A 24,304-nucleotide genomic window follows, 5' to 3' on the forward strand; every position below is an offset into this window, starting at 1 on the left:
AAGAAAGAAGCTTTGCTCATCGAATCTAGGTTTTGGTTTTGCCACAGATAAAGAGTGGGGAAAATTTTCGACGGTGGTTTCAGATAGACGGGTGTTTTTCGTGAAAGATTGGCGAGGGGGGGACCAGGGATTGGAGCTCAGACGAGCATTTGCCATGGAAGTTAAAGGTATTCAGGTATTAATTCTTCTTTCTTCTTCTTCTTCTTCTTCTTCTTCTTCTTCTTCTTCTTCTTCTTAGTGCTATTACTATCAGTAGTATCACTATTTTTTGTATTGTATTTTTCTCAATATTACTATTATCAGTAACATTATTCTTACTTTATTATTACTATCATTAATAATATTATTACTATTAATAGTAATTAGTAGTCATATTTGTTATTATTGATCTTCGTATCAATATTGAGAACATCATTTTATTATTTATTATAGGTCTGGCTTCAGCATTGCAATTTTGGCACTCCATCTGATTTCCTGGGAAACACCGGGGCACGGGTAAGTTAGCATATATATATATATATATATATATATATATATATATATATATATATATATATATATATATATATATTACTTTTAGCTGGATATACAAACATACAAATATTCAGAAAGCTGCCAATAATAAACAATCAGGGTTAATCGACGTTGCCCGGGGCAAAAGTGTAACATATTTCTATTAAAATGTTTTCCTCTACTTCTCTCTATCCGTCTCTCTGTCTTTTTCTCTTTCACATATCCTGTATCCCAGTTCTCTCCTCAACCACTTCCCCCCCCTTTCGCCAAGCCTATTCCTCTACAGCTGGGCATACACACATGCACATAAGTTTTCTTTATGTAATAAATTCCTCGCGAAATTAGTCTGCATTTACTTTCCAAATTAGCACAAAGAAAAAAAAAAACACTGAAAAAATGATCCTCCCTGACGAAACCAGCCTAGTTTGTCCAGAAAAAAATGAATAGGTCTTTTTCTAAATTAAAAATTCTATTCGTCCAGGACAACGCTGATCAAGAATATACCAACTTTGTGGGTTTTTGCATTGTAGTTTTTTTTTAACTTTTCGCTGAGCACATATATACACAGACTTTTCTCTTTATAAGATAGATTATCGGAAAACCTCGTTCTTTGTTTTTATCTGTGGAGAAGAATTGCCCCTCGTTATGCATGCTACCCCCCATATCCCGTTTATCCTTGTCTGTCATTTGTTAAAGTGCACCTATCTATGTAATGTTTACTCACCAAATTTTCTATTGAATAAACCACATAAAAATTTCTGTTGTAAATAACCTTATAAATAAATAGATTTCTAAGAGATTACATTTCATGAAAAAATAAATAAAAAATCTTCTACGTCAAGATACATAGCAACGTTAGGATCAACGTGTTCAATAACACGTTTGTATGGTGACCTCATCGTGATTAGAAACGACAATATCATAATCTGCTTAATGAAATTTAACATTTTGCTTTTCGGATCAAATAAATTTGAAGCGCACCAAAATAAACAACAACAGCAACAACAACGGAGACATTCTATCTGAACACCGATTGCGGTTTGGTTGGTTGGTTGTTTTGGTTTACGGCATATCAACCTTTTTCAGGTTAATGCCGAATCTAGTTATTTTGAGGAACGATTTTTAATGGAGTATATTTTTTTTTAGTCAGATTCTATTTAACCCATAGTTGGGACCCTAACAGGTACTACCACTCCGGGTCAGAGTGGACCTGGGAGCAATGGCAATTAAAGGGTGGCTCCACACTCCCCAAGCTCCGCAAGGTGGGGCCTCACCATCGGATATAGTTTTAGGTCATATCCAGGACCCGATTGCGGTTTACTGTGTACTCTGTCCCATGACAGTCGTCTGCACCGATAAAGGTTAGCACTAATACCAAAAAGTGTGGATGCTTCTACACAAACCTTCACCACTATAAACAAATTATATGTGTGGATTTCCGAACAACTTGATTGTTGTAGCGGAAACTCATACGTCAAAATCGACGGGACAGTCAATCACACACACACACACACACACACACACACACACACACACACACACACACACATATATATATATTTCTCTCTCTTTACTCCACTCTTCATCCTTTACCCCTTAATTTTATTTCATGTGTTATTTTGACGTTACCTTTATCTCTATCCCTGAATTTTATTTACCTTATTATTATTATTATTATTATTATTATTATTATTATTATTAATAGTACATTTCCCTCTATTACCCATCCACGCCAATCATCCACATCCAAAATTCCTTTTTGTCCTTTTATACACCTCCAAAGACTTTGCTACCCTATCTTTTTCCCTCTGCCTTATACCCAAACCCCTCCCTGTATATCTAATAACAAAGAAAACCTAGAATTATTGCTACACATTATATAATATATATTGGCATTTGAAATCTATTATTATAGGCTTACAATTACCCACCCAGACCAACTCCATAACTTGCTCCTTTAACCCACTTCCGAACCCTTCCTCGCCACTCTAAATTAAAACCCTGGAACAGGACGCCCCTTGTAATCCCTGTTGTTCAACACTGCTTAGGACACACCCATTCGCCCCTTTTGCCTTAAATCATAACCATAATAACCCTCCCAAAATTATAACCCACGTCATAGTGCTGTTTTCGTCTCGGTTGCATCTGTCAAAAAATGCCCCTTCATAGATAATAGACCTTACACCCCGATAAAATAGAATTACAAAATATACGCTACATACATTTAAGGACTATGATAAAGACCCTATACACCTTTCTACATTACACTCTATATTATATGCGCCTCCTTTATTTATATCTATTTCCTATTGAATCCCACGCTAGACGCCGCATCCCCACTATGTTACCTAGCATCTTCTATACTCTTCTGATGAGAAGCATTAGGCTTCGAAATGCCTTGGCATAAAGTCCCTTCTATCCCCCAACTAATTGTCTGTATTCCCTTATTGAATAAATGAACCAATCTATATTTACCAATATATAGTTTTTGTGACTTCATTTTCGTTTCCTATTTGTTCTCCAAGGATACTTGTTGAGCTTTATATTGTCTAGATAAGCCTCCTCTTATAGAATTGAGCTGACTCTTTTCTTCTAACGCACTAAGCTATATATATATATATATATATATATATATATATATATATATATATATATATATATATGTGTATGTATATATATGTATATATATGTGTATGTATATATATGTATATATATGTGTATGTATATATATGTATATATATGTGTATGTATATATATGTATATATATGTGTATGTATATATATGTGTATGTAATATATATGTATATATATGTGTATGTATATATATGTATATATATGTGTATGTATATATATGTATATATATGTGTATGTATATATATGTATATATATGTGTATGTATATATATGTATATATATGTGTATGTATATATATGTATATATATATGTATGTATATATATATGTATATATATATGTATGTATGTATATATATGTATATATATATGTATGTATATGTATGTATATATATATATATATATGTATGTATATATATGTATATATATATGTATATATATATGTATATATATATGTATATATATATGTATATATATATATATATGTATATATATATGTATATATATATATATATGTATGTATTATATATATGTATATATATATATATATATATATATATATATATATATATATATATATATATATATATATATATATACTATCAAAAGTACCCGTCGTTGACTGGGTTCAAAAACAGCCTACAGAAAATGGACTCTGATTTATGAAAGTATGATAGGTTATGAAAAAAGGGTTATAAATTTGAGTTGAATGGTAAAGAGATAGCTTCGAATTTGGGGGTATCAAAACCAAAGCAAAATATGATGAAAGTAAAGATAAAATAGATACACCCCATAATTTATTATACCATACCTGTTCACACTGAAACACTTATCATAATATTCTGTGGATCTATATTAAAAAACCTTGTTAAACTTTGTGACATATTTCCATTCTATGGAGGTCAGGAGCGAACGAACACCCCATTGTACAAGACAGAGCAAATAAATTACACACACACACACACACACACACACACACACACACACACACACACACACACACATATTGTCGTTGTTTTCCTTATGGATGTAGATGTTGTTTTGTTTTGGTTTTAGCGATATGTTTTGAATGAATTCAATCATTTACGAAAGTACATTTTTTACCTAAATGCGAGTTGGGAATAATTTTCCCTTTTAACCAATTTGGTACCCCCACATGGGGAGCTGTATATATATATTATTTTTAAAATGTAATTATCCACTGACACGTGTTTCGTCGTCTACGACTCATCAGAAACGACGAAACATGTGTCAGTGGATAATTACATTTTAAGAATAATATATATATATATATATATATATATATATATAAGTACACACACACACACACATATATGTAAGGGAAACAACGACAATATAAAGATAGTACATATAAATTTAATCGTTCATTCAATAGGAGGATTATATCATTAGGGCACGGATACGTATGCTCTTTATACCTAGGTATTTCATAGTCTAATGCTTTTCTTCAGAACAGAAGAGGAGGTGATAGATAACAGATTAGAAATGTGACGTCTAGCGATAAGTACATTAGGAACGAAATATATATCTACAAACACACATATATATATATATGTGTGTGTGTAAATATGTTTTTTCAATTATATTTCACTTTTTATTTATACCAAGCCTTTCATTTATGAAGCTCGATGTAATTACAGAGCATATAGCAAATAAATGATAAGTGCTGTCAAGAATTGTTCATGTCAACGTACTTAAAGGAATAAATTGTAAGAAGTTCAACATCTTGAAATTTGGAATATAGACTTTTGTCATTTATATATATATTCAAATATTCAAACCTATCTAAGCATTAAATTTAACGACGATAAATGAACATTTAAAATATTAAAACGTTCGAAGTTTACAAAACAAAACTTTTTGTAACTAAAACTGTTCTTTTTTAAATTTCTAATGTATGTATAAGAAAACGTATTTGTAAATAAAACTAAATTTTTTGTATGCATAAGTAAACCTTTTTGTTAACACCTTCACCTTATTATGCATACTAACGATTATGTTCTATATGGATAAATGCAGACCCTTCTGTTTAAAATTAAAAAAAAGTAGACAAAAAAAATACTATAAATGTACATATACACTGTATTGTTTTATTCATGAGGACACTGAAAGAAAGAAACAGCGGTGCTAAGACAAAATGTGTCCCTTTGGTCGTTCCCCATTCTAGGGTGCTTCAAATACATTTGATTTTATTTTTGTAAAACATATGAAACACCCAAACTGCAGGAGATAAATAGTTAAAATGAAATAAGAATGAGCTATTTTTTATTTAATAAGAATGATCTATTTTTATTATTATTATTAATTATTGTTTCAAGGGCTTGCAAGGATTAATCCCCACGCCAAAATGTAAAATAAGACTAGATCATCTATTTTAGCCATGATTTAGTGGATAGTTTGGCATTTTTTAACTGCAGAGATCTGTTTAGTTGACCGAAGATTTATACAAATTGTTCAGCGCGATCAGTGATATATTATAGAGAGGCCTCCATTCAGCCTCCGGAGGCAATGGATACCTCCTGCAAAAGTCGCGCGAGGAGCCTATTGTGGAGCAAGAGTTGAGTCGCATAACTCCTCAACTGGTTTTGTTTGAGTCTAGTCCAGGATGACTTTTTACAATACTTGGATGAGCCTTCCTGCATACATCACCCATTTAGTACTGGCCAGGTTCGGTGCCGCTTAACTTCGGTGATAACGGAAACAGGTGTGTCAACGTGACTGTAGCCGTTGCATTCTGATCTCTCTCTCTCTCTCTCTCTCTCTCTCTCTCTCTCTCTCTTTCCTAGTTAGAGTCCATCGAAACAAATGCTGATCAACATTCTTCATTGTAAATATCTAACATGCATAATGTGTGTATGAGAGTGCATCGTTATTTCTATATATGGGATGGAATAATACTATTAGAGCCTGGGCGTGGTGTTGCCATATACAAAAAAATGGCGAAAAATAACACTAAACAAATATAAAAATCATAGAGCCCAAAAAGAAAGATCCTTTGATAACCAACAAGGGAGATTCGGTCGGCATCCTGCGAATGGTTGCACTTCTTTTTGCAGATTAAAAAATGTAACAGATCAAATACATTAAGATAAATATGATTGGTATATACCAAAGACCAATCATAGCGTGTAATAGTCTACAAAGAGAGATTAGATCAGTAATAGTATGTCAATCCTCACACAAAAAGGCTCGTTTACACATATACAACATAACGTTTATGATTTTTTTTTTAGATAAGGATTGGTTATTCGTATTATTTGAATTCATCGGACTACTATTCTCATCTTAAGCGTAATTTTCACAACGTTTTGGTCGATGTAACTTCCGACCTTCATGTGTATCTTGTCGAAATTTGGACAGAATTTCAAGCGGAACCCTTTATTTACTTCACGGGGGTAGCGTGCTCTTGTTCCGTCAGCCATGACTGGATAGAGGTCCTAAGTAATTCGAAATTGTATTTTTCCGTCGCCCACACTGAGGATTGAACCTTCAGCCTTCAGGAGAATATCACTTTTTACAATTAATTTTTCTAAGTACTCTAAGAGAAATGATTCTTTTAAAAGTTATAGCAGAAAACTCAGCATGGCCTCTCCCTTTAACTTTATTTACTTCAGAATTTATGAAAGAGTGATTAAATGTGAGGTTTGCAACTGAGGAAAATGTTCGAATGTAAAGCCTTGTAGAAAATAACTCGTCTTCAATGTTACTTTAAATAACAAAAGAAGAGAAGGAAATGCGAAAAGCAGATATTAATTAAACAAAAGATTCATATAAATTCAAACATACAGAATCTATCTATTTATAAAGTTAGGTAAGTGTAAATGTTTGTATGTTTGTATGTACAGATTTCACTCCTAAAGTGATTTGTACCTGAATGCTGGAACACGCTTGCTATGCCTACGGGTGGCTAATGTTGGATATATTTAGTTTAATTTAGTTTTATACAAATGGTATAAAAAGGGTGTGGAAGCCCATAGTGAAATTTGAGATATCTCCGATTTTTGTTACATTTCAACAATCGATATTAGACATTAATAAATATATATTATCCAGATGTTAATCCTTTTTGGAGTATTTTAAAGAGTTATTAAAATGATATAATATGGTAACAAACATTCCATTTAAACATTCAAATATTCCATTTAAACATTCAAATATTCCATTTAAACATTCAACTATATCAGATTTGCATTGAATTTGATCTGCAAATTCCTTGAATTTCAATTTCTCCGTAAGACTTTTAAACTTTAAATTTGAGACATTTTCTTCAACCAAAATCATGTTATGAATTTTTATCAAAATCAGAATAAAGATTTTAGACATAAGGTTTTGTATCATTGTATCTTGACGTTAAATTCTGCAAAGGGGACATAAAAACGGTGTAAAACCATTCTGTTAGGAGAATTGAAGAATACCTATCGTGGAGGAGTTGGTTATTCTTATTGAACCGTCCTCGTAGATAATCTAATTATACCAAATGTCTACCACAAACGATCATTACACAACTGTCACAATGACTCCAATACACACGTTAACCCTTGTGCCGGAGTGGCCCCCGGGTCTTGATATGTGGCAACCCCTTTGTAAAAAAAAAAAGAAAAGAAAAATGGAGAAATATACAATCTTAGAAGCAAGTAAGAAAATGTTCAGTGTTGAATTCATTGTGATGGCAAAGTTTGTTTATGATTTTGAATGCGGGGTGAGAGTAAATGGGTAAGTGAGGCTGTTTATAGCAAGACGTCTGTGTGCTTCGTTATACTTGGACGTATGTGTGTGACAGTACGCGTGTAAAGTTGTATGACAATCAGAAACGTGAATTTTAAGAAGTGGCTAAAAAGAGGATGGAAGAACTGGAAAATTTTTTTAAGAGTGACAGTTGAAGGTGAGCCAGAGTGGCGGCAAAATGCCGAGTGAGTCGTTGAGATCAGGGTTGATTACCTACTGAATATTTTCGCGACTTTGGCACTTTTTTTTATAGTCTTGTCGAATTCCACACGTTAGCGGGAAACAGTTTTATTGGGTTAAAATATAAACGTTTTCTTTATTCAACGATTTTACTGGAAAAATCTGTTCAGAGCCATTTTAAACGCTATTTGTTTGAATATTGCAGGATAAGCATTTGATTTTCTGAACGTCACTACAAATCTATTTACTTGAATTAATGTTTTATTTTAGCCATAGTTATTTATTGGCTCCTACTACAGCATAGGCATAAGGTCAATTTAAAATTAGTCAAATCCAACTCTTCTGAACAGAAAGTACTTCAGACAGGTGAAAAGTGTCAGCGTGGTTAAGCACTTATTTTGAACTAGCGGGACCTATGGAAATTTCACAGCGGACACTTTCATATGTAATATATTGATGTTGGCATTCTGTAGATGTTCATAGTAAATGGAGACGCTCTGATATTATAGTATCTCTTTTCTTAAAACTGCAAAAGTAAGGACGCCCGGCGTAACGCGGACGTAAACTACGCTTAAATATGATGCTTTAATTTATGCAGATTTCATATATATTATAGACCCAATTTTCTAATGATTCTTATGTATTATAAAGTTGTAATTTCAAAAATAAAAAAAATATCGATATGACTTTGGTACATCAGCTTGAATCGAAACCAAAACTTATGAAGAATTCTTGGTAAAATTATCTATTACAAGAAATGGAAAGTCATAACAATTAAAAGAGTCACTCGGAAGGAAAAAGGCGTAAGCGTGACACACAAAATAACACATACGCTATCATATTAATATATCTCGTATTTGAGTCCGGGGTAATTGCGCCAACTAGCTAAAAATGCTCTTTTGGCAACCACGCATATAAAGAGCACTTTTTTTTAGTTGGCGCAGTTATCCCCAGATTTGGCACAATTACCCCAAAGTAGGGTAGATAAAGAGAGGTATGGACGGATGTTTTAAAATATTGTTTTTGTATGATAATTATTATCTGGAAACAACGTTTTCAAAAATGTGTCCATATCTCTTTATACAAAGTCTTGGAAGTTATTCAACTTTTCAAACTATATGGAAGAAAAAAAATAGTCCCAAGTTCTCAAGAAAACTTCTATGCTTGTAAATTAATTAATCTTTTGCAATCACTGCATTATTTACGATAGTCTTAAATTATTCTAAGGATTATCAGTTTTTAAAAATAATTTTTACCATGAACAACTATTTCGGATAGATTTTGCGTAAAAAACAATTCATGAAATATCTTTGGAATTAAATGTTGATTTTAAATAGATCGTCACATTGCATTTCTATCAGTTTCATTTGAAAACATTCCGATATTGTCTCCAGCTCCGCATCAAATGATGTTGCAAACAATTTGAAAGCATTTTTATGTAGACGAAAGTCAGCGAAACCTGATAGAAATTAATTCCGCAAATGCTGGATTGCATTCACAAATGTATTTTCCTTGTTTGGAATGATGGGAGATTATCAAAACTTTTCTTCCCCAAGCTGATGGTTCCACAACGCAAGTTTTTTTTCTTTCAAAGGCAACAATATGGTTATACATCTCATTGATAAGCTGAGTTTTACCTTGATGTAATAAATTTAAATGATTCAAATAAGTCGCTATATACACAATGAATGCAAATGTTGTGAGCCAATCAAGATCTCGAAAATGTGAACTATACTTATGTTTACTTTTGAGAAATATCCTCACATCTTTATATGAGGCAAGTACTCGTGTTGACATCGATCAGCTTAAACAGCTTAAAATACAGGCGCATGCAAGGTCACCATATTCTGCATGAGTTTAAAAAAAATATTTGAATTGTCGATGATTCAATCCATGAGATTGAATCAGATTCCCAGTTTTTTACGACAACATTCATAACGTTTTTAAACTTCAAGGATTTTGCACAAAATGTCTCTTGATGGATAATGTGATGAATTTTCACAAGTTTATGGTTAACTCCAAGGCTTGGGGATCCGCTATTAGAGGAATGAAATAGAAAGAACCGACTGAGACAACGTTGTCCTTTGAAGTTGTCCCCGTCTAATGTTTGTCACCTATCGGTCGTTCAAATCTGCTCACGGTTTTTGCTTTATGTTTATTTTTTATTTTTACGCAGAAATGAAGATGATTGGGTTTTTATCATGTTTTTCGCTCAAAATATTCAAAGCACGCTGACAAATGGTACAAACGCAAACCAGCAACAATACTTGAAAACGAAAACCACAAAATTCAATGGGGGATGGATATACTAACAAATAAACCCATCCAAGCAAGCTACGGCACAATCACGTTGACACACCGGTTCTCGCCAGATCACCGAAGTTGAGCCTGTCCAGTACCAGATGGGTGACTATTTGGGAAGGCGAGGCGCTGTATCTACGGCGAGGTAAAATACCAGGTTGAGAAACTGGCGCGGTCTATCCTTCTCTCGAGGGTAGATGGAACTCTCTTCAGCCGTGGTAGGCACCATCGTAGTAATCGTTAGTAGTGAACATTTGGTAAATTAGATTACTTAAGGGGACAGCTCATCAAGAACTTGTTTATGTTGGACTTGAAGACAACCATGTTGTGGTCAGTTGGAAATCAGCGTTTGCGTTTAAGGAAAACTTCTTTATGCAACTCTATTTGTGGCGCTTTTATTTTCCGTTCACTTTTTAAAAGTTGCCTCGCTATTTCTTGACGTCTTTTCGAATTATATGCGTTATTCTATTTTGTGTCGTCATTGATTTGTTGTATGCAATTCATTTGTATAGTCTTTAGTCGTTTTTTTTTTAAAGAAATTTCGTACGGTACGTTTCTGTCCCTTTGACTTTCTGATATAATGGACTGATCCAACACCCCTCAAATGAATGGACTGTTACGTCTATAAAAAGACAAGCAAACTCTCCTCACGTGGGAGACAGAATTTAGGACTAAGCTGTCAATGAACGCTTAGAAATGTGTGTACCTTTTTACCTAAATAAACCCTTTCTGTACAACCCCAGTAATGACTTGTTATTCATAATAATCTACGATATAACAACTGGCGACGAAGAATTCGAACGAAACTCACTAAAAAACAAAGCGAAGGAATAAGCACACAAGAAGATTAACGAGCATAAAACAAAAGAAATCCAAAGAAGGAAAAAGAAAAAAGAAAAACTTCGACAGAGCCAACATTTAAAAAGTAAGTGTTTCAGTCGGTTACGTTCCTAAACAAAAAAGAAATTGACATTTTGAAACGAACATTTTTTTTGAAAAGAATATTAAAAAAAAAGGAGTGTCCATTTCAAGTTTTATTCGGCTGGAAGTGTTTTTTTTTTCTTCTCTTCAGAAGGACATTGTGCTTTTAATTCATTGAATTTATAGGACATATGAGTTAATCTTTTGTTTAATTGTGTGGTTTTGTGAAAAAAAAAAAAAATTTTTTTTTAACATGGAGCAATTAGCGGAATTCACTAGAACTATGCAATCGGCATTGTTTGCTCAACAAAAACAAATGGAATTACTTCAGAAGCAGCAGTTGAAGCAAAGCGAAATACTACAGAGTATTTTAACGCAGCAGAAAGACTGTCGTTTCACTCCTGAAGGAATAGCAAATTCTTTATCCGAATTTGTATACGAGCCGACAAATGGGTTAACTTTTCCGGCATATTTTCGGAGATACGAAAATATTTTTGCTAAGAGATGTCAGTCTTGGACAGACGAAGAGAAGATTATCCCTCTTCTTCAAAAACTTGGATCTCAGGAAAATACAAAGTATACGAATTTTATCCTGCCAAAGAAACCTGAAGAGATTTCTTTTAGTGAAACAATAAAAATATTGTCAAACATTTTCAGTGAACGAGATAGTCTATTCTATACACGTTATAAATGTTTAAATATCACGAAGCAGGAGGACGAAGATTTTATTACTTATGCAGGGAAAGTGAATGCTCATTGTGAATCCTTTAAATTAAAAGACCTCAAAGAGGATATGTTTAAAAGTCTAATCTTTGTGCAAGGTTTAACAGCCTCTAAAGATAAGGATATTCGTTCAAGGATATTATCCATTATGAACCAAGACACAGAAATAACGTTACAAAAAGTTACGGAAGAGTGCCAGAAACTGTTAAATTTGAAGCAGGACAATACAAGCATCGAAGGAAAAAATTTTGAAGAAAAAAAAATGGAAAGGGTGATGAAATGTGCACACGAAAAATCCTGTAAGATGTGGGGGAAAAAACCACTTCACTAAAGATTGTTACTTTAAATACAAAATATGTAACAAATGTAATAAAAAAAGGCCATAAATCAACGGTATGCAGGAAAGGAAAATACCGAAAAGCAGAAATAAAGACCATTGGTTCTAAAAATGAGTCTATGTGTGATAAAAGAAAATATATTAAAATTAAAATTAATGGCTGTAATGTGAACTGTCTTCTAGATACGGGAAACGACATAAGTATAATTGACGAAGTAACTTGGAAGAAAATTGGGTTTCCAAAGTTACAAAATACAAAAAAAATTGCCAGAAGTGTGTCTGGAAATAAACTAAAATTTAAGGGTGAATTTTTTATCAATGTGTCTCTAAAGGAGAATGCTGTGAAAACCAAGTTATATGTCGTACCGGGGAAAAATTCTAATTTGTTCGGTATAGACTTAATGATTCTTTTTAATTTATGGGGAAAACCCATAAGCTCATTTTGCAATAAAGTAAGTCTGGCGGGTTTAGAAAAGTCTAAACTACCAGGAAAGTTTATTGACGAATTAAAAAAAGACTTTAAAGAGGTATTCTCTGAAGGTTTGGGTTGCTGCACGAAAACGGAGGTGAAATTTGAACTAAAGGACGAAGCTAAACCAGTTTTCAAACCCAAAAGAAAGGTTCCATATTCAGCATTAGAAACTATAGAGAAAGAATTAAAGAGACTTCAAGATATTGGAGTAATAGAAAAAGTGGATTACTCTGAATGGGCTTCACCCACGGTTTACGTTAAGAAGAAAAATAATAAAATCAGGGTATGCGCGGACTTTTCGACAGGTCTAAATGATTGTCTCAAGGAGCATAACTACCCGCTTCCTACCCCAGAGGAAATTTTTTCGAAGTTAAGCAGAGGAAAATTTTTTACAAAAATTGATTTGTCTGAAGCGTATTGGCAAGTAAAAGTCCAGGAAGATTGTGCTAAGTACCTGACATTAAATACCCATAAAGGACTATTTTCACTAAAACGTTTGCCTTTTGGTTTAAAAGTAGCCCCAAATTTGTTCCAGCAAATTATGGATACAATGCTAGCAGGTTTGGATTTTGCTATGGCTTATCTAGATGACATCCTTATAAGAAGTAAAAATGTGGAAGAGCATAAAATCCACATTGGCAAAGTATTCGAGAGAATATCAAACTATGGGTTGAAAGTGGCCCTCGAAAAATGTAATTTTGAGATGGACAAAATTGAATATTTGGGACAAGTGATTGATCGAAATGGTAGAAAACCTAATCCTAATAGGACTGAAGCAATCAAAAACATGCCTAGACCAGAAAATAGTGCAGCTACAGTCATTTTTGGGACTAGCAAATTATTATAATTCTTATATCCCAAAGATGCATGAACTAAGAGCACCTTTAAACGAATTATTGAAAAAGAATAAAAAATGGCTCTGGACAAAAGAATGTGATGAAGCATTCCTAAAGATTAAAAAATGTCTGTTATCGGATTTAGCACTAGCTCACTACGATCCGAAAAAAGAATTAATTGTAGCAGCAGATGCGAGCGAATACGGTTTAGGTGCTGTGCTACTACACAGACTCAAAGATGGATCGACTAAACCAATTATTCATGCCTCAAGGGTTTTGCTACCCGCAGAAAAAAATTATAGTCAGATAGAAAAAGAAGGTCTGGCAATTGTATACGCCATGAGGAAATTTCATAGGTTTATCCATGGAAGATTTTTTTTATATTGGAAACGGACCACAAACCTTTGTTATCTATTTTTGGTCCCAAAAAAGGAGTTCCTATTCATACAGCTAATAGGTTACAAAGATGGAGCATGATTCTGTTAAACTACAATTTTAAAATGAAACACCTAGCATCCAGCAAAATTGCACATGCAGATGGTTTGTCCAGGTTGATCCCAAATAAAACTGAATTACTTGAAGAAACTGTTATAGCTGCACTAAAAGAAGAAAATGAACTAACAGATATATTAATAAATACTGTTAGGGAACTTCCAGTAACACTTGAGGAAATAAAGAAAGCAGCAAGAACAGATGAATACATTAACAAGATAAAAAAACAAGTGGGACAAAAAGAAAAGAGGAAAGGATTAACCGTTTTTCCATTTTCAAAGTGCGATGAAACTCTAATGTACGCAGATAGAGTGGTAATACCTCAAGTATTACAGAAGAGAATTTTAAAAGAATTCCACATGGGACATCCTGGAATCTCCAGAATGAAAGCACTAATGAGAGCATATACGTACTGGCCTGGGATGGATCAGGACATAGAAAAAATGATAAAATTATGTAAGGGTTGCCAACTAGCAGCAAAAGCGCCGCCCATTAAGACGCAACCTTGGCCTAAAACAGATATACCATGGACGCGGATCCATATAGATTACGCAGGACCTCTAAAAGGATATTATTACCTGGTAATAGTAGATAGCATGTCGAAATGGCCAGAAATTTTTAAATTCAAACATCCTACAGCGGCAAACACAATAAAGGCGTTGGACGAGGTATTTGGGCGTTTTGGCGTACCAAAAACAATTGTTAGTGATAATGGCACCATGTTCAAAGGTCAAGAATTTAAGATCTACTGTGAGTCAATGGCCATAGAGCATGTCACAACACCAACTTATAGCCCTCGATCTAACGGACAAGCTGAAAGATTTGTCGATACTTTTAAACGAGCGTTAAAAAAGAACGATAACATCGACACGGAAGAAAAAAGTCTTCAGAAGTTTTTAGCAGTATACAGGATAACGCCTAATCCGAATACAAATGCAAATTTATCCCCAGCGGAAATAATGTTTGCCAGAAAAGTGCGCTCTGTGTTCGACCGGTTAATTCCGAGTAAAAAAGTAAAAAAAAGTGTAAAAGATAATGGACGATACAAGATATACAAGGACGGGGATAAAGTTTTTTCCAACAATTATCGGGCAGGGAAGAGTTTTTGGGAAGAAGGCATAATCTCAAAAAGAATTGGAAGAATGGTCTACATTATAAAAGGTCAGACATTTTCCCACAAAAAACATATAAACCAACTCAGACCCCGATATATTGAAATAGTTAAAAACAATGAAGTACCGATGGAAGTACTGTATGACATTTTTCACATAGAGCCTCCAAAAAAGGAAGCACCAGTAACTGAAAATACAAGTCACTCTCCAAAATCCAAAAATTCGCAAACGCAAATTTTAAGGAGAAGTGAAAGAAAAAGAAAAAGAACTGAATTTTTTGGACAAAGTCAAAAAAGAAAAAAATGGTGAAGCGAAATTCTAGGGAAGAATTTAGCTTGGGAGGAAGGTGATATAATGGACTGATCCAACACCCCTCAAATGAATGGACTGTTACGTCTATAAAAAGACAAGCAAACTCTCCTCACGTGGGAGACAGAATTTAGTACTAAGCTGTCAATGAACGCTTAGAAATGTGTGTACCTTTTTACCTAAATAAACCCTTTCTGTACAACCCCAGTAATGACTTGTTATTCATAATAATCTACGATATAACACTTTCTTTAGCTTACATATTTTCTGATTAAAATGTTGGTTGGTAAATTTTAAAATTTTTTTATCAAATTCAAACCGAACAGCTCTGAAAATCTTTTAGAACGTACGCTTCAACTTTTTAATAGTATCGTGTAAATTTACTGGTAAATATACAGTATAATCTTGACCCAGAAGGCAAAGATCAAAGTGTAGTATCTGTTCCGGCAGATACTACAAGCAAAGACCATAGGTGGGGGGCAACCCCACATATAAGACCTTGGTCAATGTAGGGGAAACCTTTCATACCAATTGTCACTATCCAGCTCCCCCACTCCCCGGGGAGTTGGTCCCCATTTCCCCTTCACTCCTCACATTATAAATCGGCCTTGTGCCTAATTTGCTCGGTGGGGGAGCAAATAAATACCCTGTTCCGGCATATGCTGAACTAAAGATTATATGTGGGGCAACCCCACATATCAGACTATTGCTCTTGTAACAATCAGTTTTGGTCAATGTAGAGGAAACTCTTCATACCAATTGTCACTAACCAGCTCCCCCACCCCTCTCGAGGGAGCTGGTCTCCCTTTCCCCTCCCCTTTCTCCCCACATTAAAAAAACGGTTTTGTGCCTAAGTTGCTCAGTGAGGAAATAAATAAGTAGCAACCCGGATATAAGATACCTCTTCCTCGCGGACTACCGCTCTCTTATATCCGGATTATACTTATCTCCGGGATTCTTATATCCGGGTTACACTGTACATTAACACAGGCTCTAATTTGGGATCAGAGAAAGTCTCTCTTAGATTTGTTTTCTTATATTCGGGTCTCTTATATCTGGGTGACACTGTAATTCTCCATAAAATTAATCTTATTGCCAGTCACCGTACGGGCTCACTTTAGTGTTTTCTGCAAAGTCTGTTCAGTTTCTTCCAAGTATGTAAATTTATAATTGAAAGGTTCGACCCATTATCCAATTGTAATTTCACGGTTTTGTTAAATATATTGACATTTACGTATTTACGTAAATTTCCGTCTGACTGTTCACGGGGTTTTGTCTGTCTGATTTTATTTTTTGGTTTGCATTAGATTCTATAGTGCGACATTTTCTGCCCAAGTGTGCACAATTTGGAGAATTCTTATTCTGAAACCGCATACTTTTCTCCGCATCGGTAACATGGCCTTGGAGATAATTTTCCTTGTTGAATAGTCCGCTCGTTTTTAAACTATGGGTAGACATTTTCCTTTTCTTCTTTACTTTATACTGAGACCTGGACATATTTATTTTTCTATTTCTTAGAGGCGCCATTCTTACATGTGCATTTATTTTCCTGGCATATACTACACTCTATTCCTCTATATTTTTTAAATTCTTTTCTCGTGCTTATAACTCTTTGGCAATCCTCTGCAAGTTTCTGTAGAGTGAGGTTAGATTCGTTGTCGTGTTTTGCTAATACTCTTCGTCTAATCTCAGCATTTTTGCCGACATTAGCGGTTGAACAAAAATGCGGCATTTGAAATCATCTGCCTATGATTATGCTAATCTGAAGTCGTTGCAGTACTTGTTTACGTCCGACGCAAACGTTAAAAAATCTTCATCGTCCCGCATAGCCAAATTAAAACATCTCCATCTTTAATGAAACAGATGTATTCGGACTTGAGAGGTTCTGAAAATAATTTAACGGTTTCCACGAACTCCAGATCCGTAGTCTTTTTTAGCTAGAATGTAGTCTACGAACCTGCAGTGTTCAGCAGTTCCTAGCTTTCGTAAAAGCAGACAAACGAACTTTTTCACATCAGACCCAATCTTCGCAGTCGATGTTGTAAAGGTCTTCGAACCTAAAGAATACGCCGAAAATTGTGTTTTGATCAGAGATATAAGCAAATGTCTCCATGGTGTTTTATACCGTGTTTTGCGAAAACACTGCGTTACTGTCCGTGTTAGGTTTATTTGTCAAGCTTTTGAGAAGTAATTCCTGATACTTTTGCATTTCTTGTTGAATCAGTCTTTCTTCCGGCTTCTGCTGTTTCTGCAATTCTTGTTGCTGCTGGAACATCCTTTCTTCCATTTTCTGCTGTCTTTCTTTGTTGGATAATGCAGGTGTCTAGGAATGACGTAAAAAAAGTCGGTCAGATCCTGGATGCAGGTGCTCGGGAATGACGTCAAAGAAATCAAAATTGGGTAGATAAAATCCCGGAGATTAGGTCAGCGAGACTGACCGACATTTCAAGACAATGCGTGGTGGGATGTATGACGTCATCTGTGCCAATAAAATAAAGGAGCAGGCAACAGCAGGAGAGAGAGAGAAATGGAGAGAGAGAGAGAGAGAGAGAGAGAGAGAGAGAGAGCGACCACGATGGCAAGCTAAGCGACATATTTTTTCTCCACTGTAAAATACACACCAATCCCGCCACGCACGCCGTCATTAATGTCATAACTATCATTCTGAAATCGAAAAGGTTATTTTGAATAAACAAAATATTTCATAACCATCTGTGTGTGTTTTATTTCGCTGCCAAGTGTGTATATCAAAACAATGACAAAAGTTTTTTTTTAGAAATTATCTAGACTGAAAAACAAACAAAAAAAAAACACATTTGACGACCGGCCGCAGCAAATATATAAATATGCTGTTGATGTTGGTTCTGTTGTAACATTCTGAAAAGTTATTTCTCTAAAGTCGTCCATCTTATATACTTTTTTCAAGAGTGAAATTTACTTGCGCGAGAGTAAAGACACTGTGATACTACTGATTGCAGTTTTACTGCTGTACCTTAAAGAATTTACGTTTTCTTTTTCTGAATGTAAAAAGCGTATTTAATTGAAGAAAAACGTGCTTATCTTTTTATTCTCTTTAGTTTTATGTGGGAATATATTAAAGTACAGCCTTGAAAATGTTTTTTTGTGTGTGTCTGACAACGCGAATTTTTCCTTTTATTTGTTGGCGGTCCTTTTTAAATTTTAATCATTCGCCACAAAGTTATTGCGAGTATCCCTTTTATGAATTCGACTGTTTGTCACCAAGTTGTGGAATACTTGGGTATTTTAAAATCAATTTTCCGTTAGGTGTTCTCGAATCGCTGTTTGCCAATATGTTGGGGGGGGGTATCCTCTTTGTGAATTCGAATATCTCGTCGCCAAGTTGTTGTGGCCCAGAAGAGTCACTAATGAAAAACATGAACATGAGTTAAAAAGGTAAATTATATTGAAACATAATAGAATATACAAAGAGCAACAGTCGTAGGATGTACAGCTAAGATGCTTACTACGATGTATCGAGACCGGTGTTTACCACCGCGAGAGGATATTACACAAGATCGGAATGTGGTAAATAGACCAACGCCCCAAGAGAAGGAGCACTTTGGCTCTTCAAAAATAAGGTTGAGCAGCCTCGTCGGCATTCCCTGGTAAGGATGCCTCAGACAGCAAGCGATAAACTTGTCGCTCCTGAAAGCCGTGAGGCAAGGCCTGGGAGGGTGGGTCTCCAAGAACTACACAGAACATTTCACATCAATCCGACAGCAAAAAGGCCATAGAAATGGCCCAATTTTTGTCAGACTGATTATCGAAGTCGGAACCTCGACTTCTGCGCACTGCGAAAGTACACTGACTGATATTTATCTCTCTCACAGTAAGAGAATGTGACACAAGGTCAGGAGGTGTGAAAAAAGTCAATGATCATAGAAAAGGAGCACTTCGACCCTGTAAAAGTATGCTTGAATATCTCCGTCAGAATTTCTCGGTGAGGGCGCCTCAGGCAACAAACGATAAACTTACTCCTCCCGAAAGCCGGGAGGCAAGGCGTGAGAGGGTGGACTTTCTAGTGCTACACAGAACATTTGGCATCAGTGCAACAGCAAAAAGGCCATTAAAATGGCCCAGTTTATTTCGGAATGACGTGTATTATGAAAGTACACTGACCATCCCAGGAGTCATACCTCTGGGTCTATTTATGCAGTTTTAAAGTGTTCATCTCTTGTGCATGAGTGAGTCCCCGCAACAGGGATGAGACATCGTGGTGATGAGACTGGAGTTGGAGCTGCGTTGATAGTGTGGGGCCTATTAGATTGCAGACTACAAACAGTGAACTATAAAGTAAAGGAGTGGAGATACATAGTTTTAAACTCACATCCACAACTTTATACGTTATTGTTACTGTCGCTACTGCCAACAACGTGTTATTTCGCTTGGTGTTCGTTAGCTCTGCTTAACACCAGCTAACAACGTTGTGGGTGGAGTGTTTATACCAATAAATGGATTTACATAGCTTGCCTGTCATTCGTGTTAAATAATGGAAATGCTTTAAGCCAAACACCTGGGAAAAGGAAAAAAAAAAAGAAAGGAAAAAGATTGCTTGAAAGTGCAGGACTAATTTAAATAAGATTTTTTAAAAAATTCATATTCACCCTAAACAAAATAAATTTCCACTGAAACATAAAGGAACGACTATAAATTGGGGTACCATGTCTACAATGACACTCCAAATATAGGGATGACCAACGAGATGTCTGTTTACATTACATTTAAATTTCTACATGTAAGTACAGTCGGGGAATCAAGAAACAGGGAGGGAATTCTGAAGTTTAGCAGTTAAAAGAAAAAAAAACATCAGAGTAGAAGACATCGCAACATCTGGGGATTTCTACAGAAAAGCCGCGGGATTTTACTGCTTCTAGGATGAGTCACAGCTATTTACATCGAGGATGCACCAGTGTCACGAGTTCATCAGAGCACATTCCATTAAAGTATAATAAGCACAGAGATGCAACAGTGTGGCGATAGGACAGGGGCTGGAGCTTGGTTGACAATGCGGGTCTTATTAATTTGGAGATTCTTTTTTGAACTCTGTCCAGCAGAGAGAGATCAGTGGTTGATGCACCGACTCATATTTCATGCATGAGCAATATATAGGTTTCCTAGCCCAAAATACACAAAAAATTGATGTTATTGTTTTTTCTTTTCTTTTTGCAAGACTCAATCATGTTCTGCACCCCCTCAAATAATCGATACTTTTCATCTAAAAAACAATCAAACGAAACCAAACGTGAATAAAACCCCCCAAAAAACACCAACAAAAAATATTTGAAGCCATAAAAAAACTTGGAGCATAATAACGAGTGGAAATTTTTCCCGATTCCGATACAGGAGCTGCTAGAAAAGACTTATCCTGCCTTGATAGAGTTCGAAATAGACTGTGTAGCCTCGTAGGGGATGTCTTTTTCTCTTCTATGCAACCTCTTTCTCACAGAAGAGATGTTGCGAGTTTGTCGCTGCTTTATCGTTATTTTCATGGCAGGTGCTCGACTGAGCTCCAATCTATGGTCCTCCCTCGCCAAACTTTCACAAGAAACACCCGTCTAGCAGAAAACACTATCAATAATTACCCCCACTCTTTATCTTTGCCCAAACCTAAACGTAGATTCCATGAACAAAGCTTCTTTCTTAGAACTGCACGCATATGGAATTGTCTTCCGTTTTCCTGCTTTCCAGTACAAATATTTGAAAATATTTCTGTGCAAAGTGTGACGCTGTTCTATTTCAGAAACGGAAAAAGACGTTGGAAATTCAAAAAAAGGAGGGCAGCTTGCGTTCTTAAAGAGAAGGAGATTTTTAATAACGTCATATTAGTCGTTAATATGTTTTTAAAATATATGAACGCAGTTAATATTCTTTCTGGAAAAATATGTCTGTTAAAATTCAAATATAGGTGTGTAACAGAAATGAAATGAGTTTTTGTAATGTAATTTATTGATTGAGATTATATGTATTAATTATTATAGTATGTGTTTCTATGGTGTGAGCGGATTAACCTGTGCCTACAATTAAATTATGTTCTTTTAATAAAAGTTTACTTATTAATGGCGCTACATTATAGAAACCTCCACGTTGTTTAATTGTGCTTGAATTTACGATAAGGGTTGATTCAAGAAGTCTCCGGCCCGATTTATTTGAAATAAATTTAACTATTTTTTTCTTGTTTAAAGTCAAAGGTGTGATTATGTTTCAATAAATGAGAGAATAATGCACTTAGAGGATTGCTATTTCTTATATCTATTTTATGTTTATTGAGACTTTTTTCTAATTTACGCTGGATTTCACCAACGTATCTATGATGGTAATTTTGGCAAGGAATGGTGTATATGCCTGCATTGGAAACTGGTTTGTTTTGGAGATGTTTTGTTGTTTTTTATATTTGTCTTATAGTTTGTGATGTGGTTTGTATGATGGAATTCCGAGTTTGTTTAGTGTGTTGCAAATTATTGTATTATTGGTGTGTGTAGGTAAAAGAAGATGTCTGTTTATGAGAGAAATGTCTGATATATATGATTTTTGTTCATTTATCCTGGAAAATATTTGTGTGGCTTTTCGCTTAGCATTTAATATAAAATATGTAGGATATTGCACGGGTTTCAAAGTGTTTGTGAGGTATTTGAATTCTTCGTCCAGATATTCTGGACTGCAAATTCTAAATGCACACAAGAAGAAACCAATTATCATACCTGTCTTTATTTTGTTATTATGGTGTGAGTAGAAATGTATATAATCATTTTTTGGGTGTAGTTTTGCGGTAAACTTTGAAGGATATTTTATTATTGGATTTTATAATAAGTATGTCTAGAAAGGTAATGAGTGATTGTTTTCTGTTTCATTAGGTGAACTTTATGGTTGGTTCGACTGAGTCTAATCTGTTTCTAATGTTATCTATGTGCACGTTTTCAGGAAGAAAAATTCAAATGTCGTCAATATATCTAAAATATTCTGTGTTTCGAGAATCAAAATCTAAATTTGAAAGGACCAGATTCTCGAAATTCTAAGAAATACAATTACCATTATTCTCATATATATATATATATATATATATATATATATATATATATATTAAAACCCTGGTATATGGCATTAAAAATCAGTAACAAAATACAGTACAGTATGTAATATGTAATACATATGTATATAATCAAATAACGTTATCAATAGCACCGTGAGGGGGGGGGGGCAAATACCGTAACCAGATTCCGGGAAAATATCGTATTCCATATCGTAACCTGAAAAATCCTAGGGCCAATGTATCCCGGGGTTCTACTGTATGCATATAACAGACCTTCTTTGTCGCTTCAAAACTGAATTCAGTTTCAATATTTATGCCTCTCATAAGATTCTTTCAAATTCAAATCCTATCAGATCATTGCAACATGTTACTCTTTTTCTTTTCTTTTTTTTTACATAGGCGTCACCATTTATCAAGGCCGATAGGCCATTAAAGGATAAGGGTTAAAGAGTGTAGAGTAGTCAAAAGGACAATATAGTAATCGATAGTAATGGAAGTTCGGTAAATTTGTTAACTTAAGTGGAACGGCTCATCAGAAACTTGTTCACGTTGGACTTGAAGACAACCATATTATAGACAGCTGGAAAGCAGGAAAACGGAAGACAATTCCACAGGCGTGCAGTTCTAAGAAAGAAGCTTTGATCATGGAATCTATATTTAGGTTTAGGCACAGGTAAAGAGTGGGGAAAATTATTGATAATGTTTTCAGCTAGTCTAGTGTTTCTTGTGAAAGTTTGGCGAGGGGGAACCATAGATTGAAGCTCAGTCAAACACTTTCCATGAAAATAACGATAAAGCAGAGACAAACATCTCTTCTGTGAGATGAAGGTTGTAGCGAAGAGAAAAGGACATCTCCCACCAGGCCACGAAGTCTATTTTTAACCCTATCAAGGCAGGACAAGTCTTTTCTAGCAGCTCCTGCCCATATGTGGCAACAGTATTCCACACTTGGACGTATCTGGCTCGTATATAGATAGAGAATTGTATCAGCAGTGAGATATCTACTGGATCGATAGAAGGATCTGACCATTTTTCCAGCGGCCTTGGCAACAGATTTGATGTATGTATTCCATTTAAGATCAGGAGTAAAGGTCAAGCCCAGAAGCCTGTCAAAACCTGAGGCCTCCCCAAGACGAGAGCCATTCATTTTAATTGATGCCAGATGGGGATCATAACGTTGATGATGTAAAGATAGAAGCTTGGTTTTAGATGCATTAAAAGTAACCAGCCACTTCTTTCCCCATTGTACAACGTGATCAAGATCAGAGGAGAGAGAATCGGAGAGAACTTGGTCGTTTACTGTCTTAGATGTGCTACCATAGATGGTAGTGTCGTCAGCAAAAATGTCTACGAATGATGTAAGGATGTGATTTAGAAGATCATTAATGTAGATCAGGAAAAGAGTTGGGCACAGGATGGGCCCCTGAGGGACTCCAGTTTTCTATTAGAAGCAGATTATATATATATATATATATATATATATATATATATATATATATATATTAGTGACCTGGCAAGGCTACAAGGAAGACAATCGAAGCAGCAAAACTGAAGCTGGCATGCAGGACATTATATATATACAAATTTGGGCATATTTCATTGGTTTGAAAATAGATATAATCTTCAAAAAGCCTGCAAATTTGCATGTAGTTTCATTCCATGGAACCAAAGATGTGACCATTTAA

General features: G+C 34.9%; 1 long non-coding RNA gene across 1 annotated transcript in view; it reads left to right on the top strand.

Annotated features, from left to right (window-relative positions):
* Positions 1–24,304, top strand: part of LOC145256494 (uncharacterized) — a 75,386-nt gene that overhangs the window by 20,078 nt on the left and 31,004 nt on the right. Inside the window, exon 2 of the long non-coding RNA XR_013864000.1 lies at positions 433–495. This is a non-coding gene — a long non-coding RNA (uncharacterized LOC145256494). The remainder of the gene's footprint in view (positions 1–432; positions 496–24,304) is intronic.

The sequence above is a fragment of the Euprymna scolopes genome, chromosome 1 (assembly GCF_053919585.1).
Source record: "Euprymna scolopes isolate OS-2025 chromosome 1, ASM5391958v1, whole genome shotgun sequence".
Taxonomy (NCBI): Eukaryota; Metazoa; Mollusca; class Cephalopoda; order Sepiida; family Sepiolidae; genus Euprymna; species Euprymna scolopes.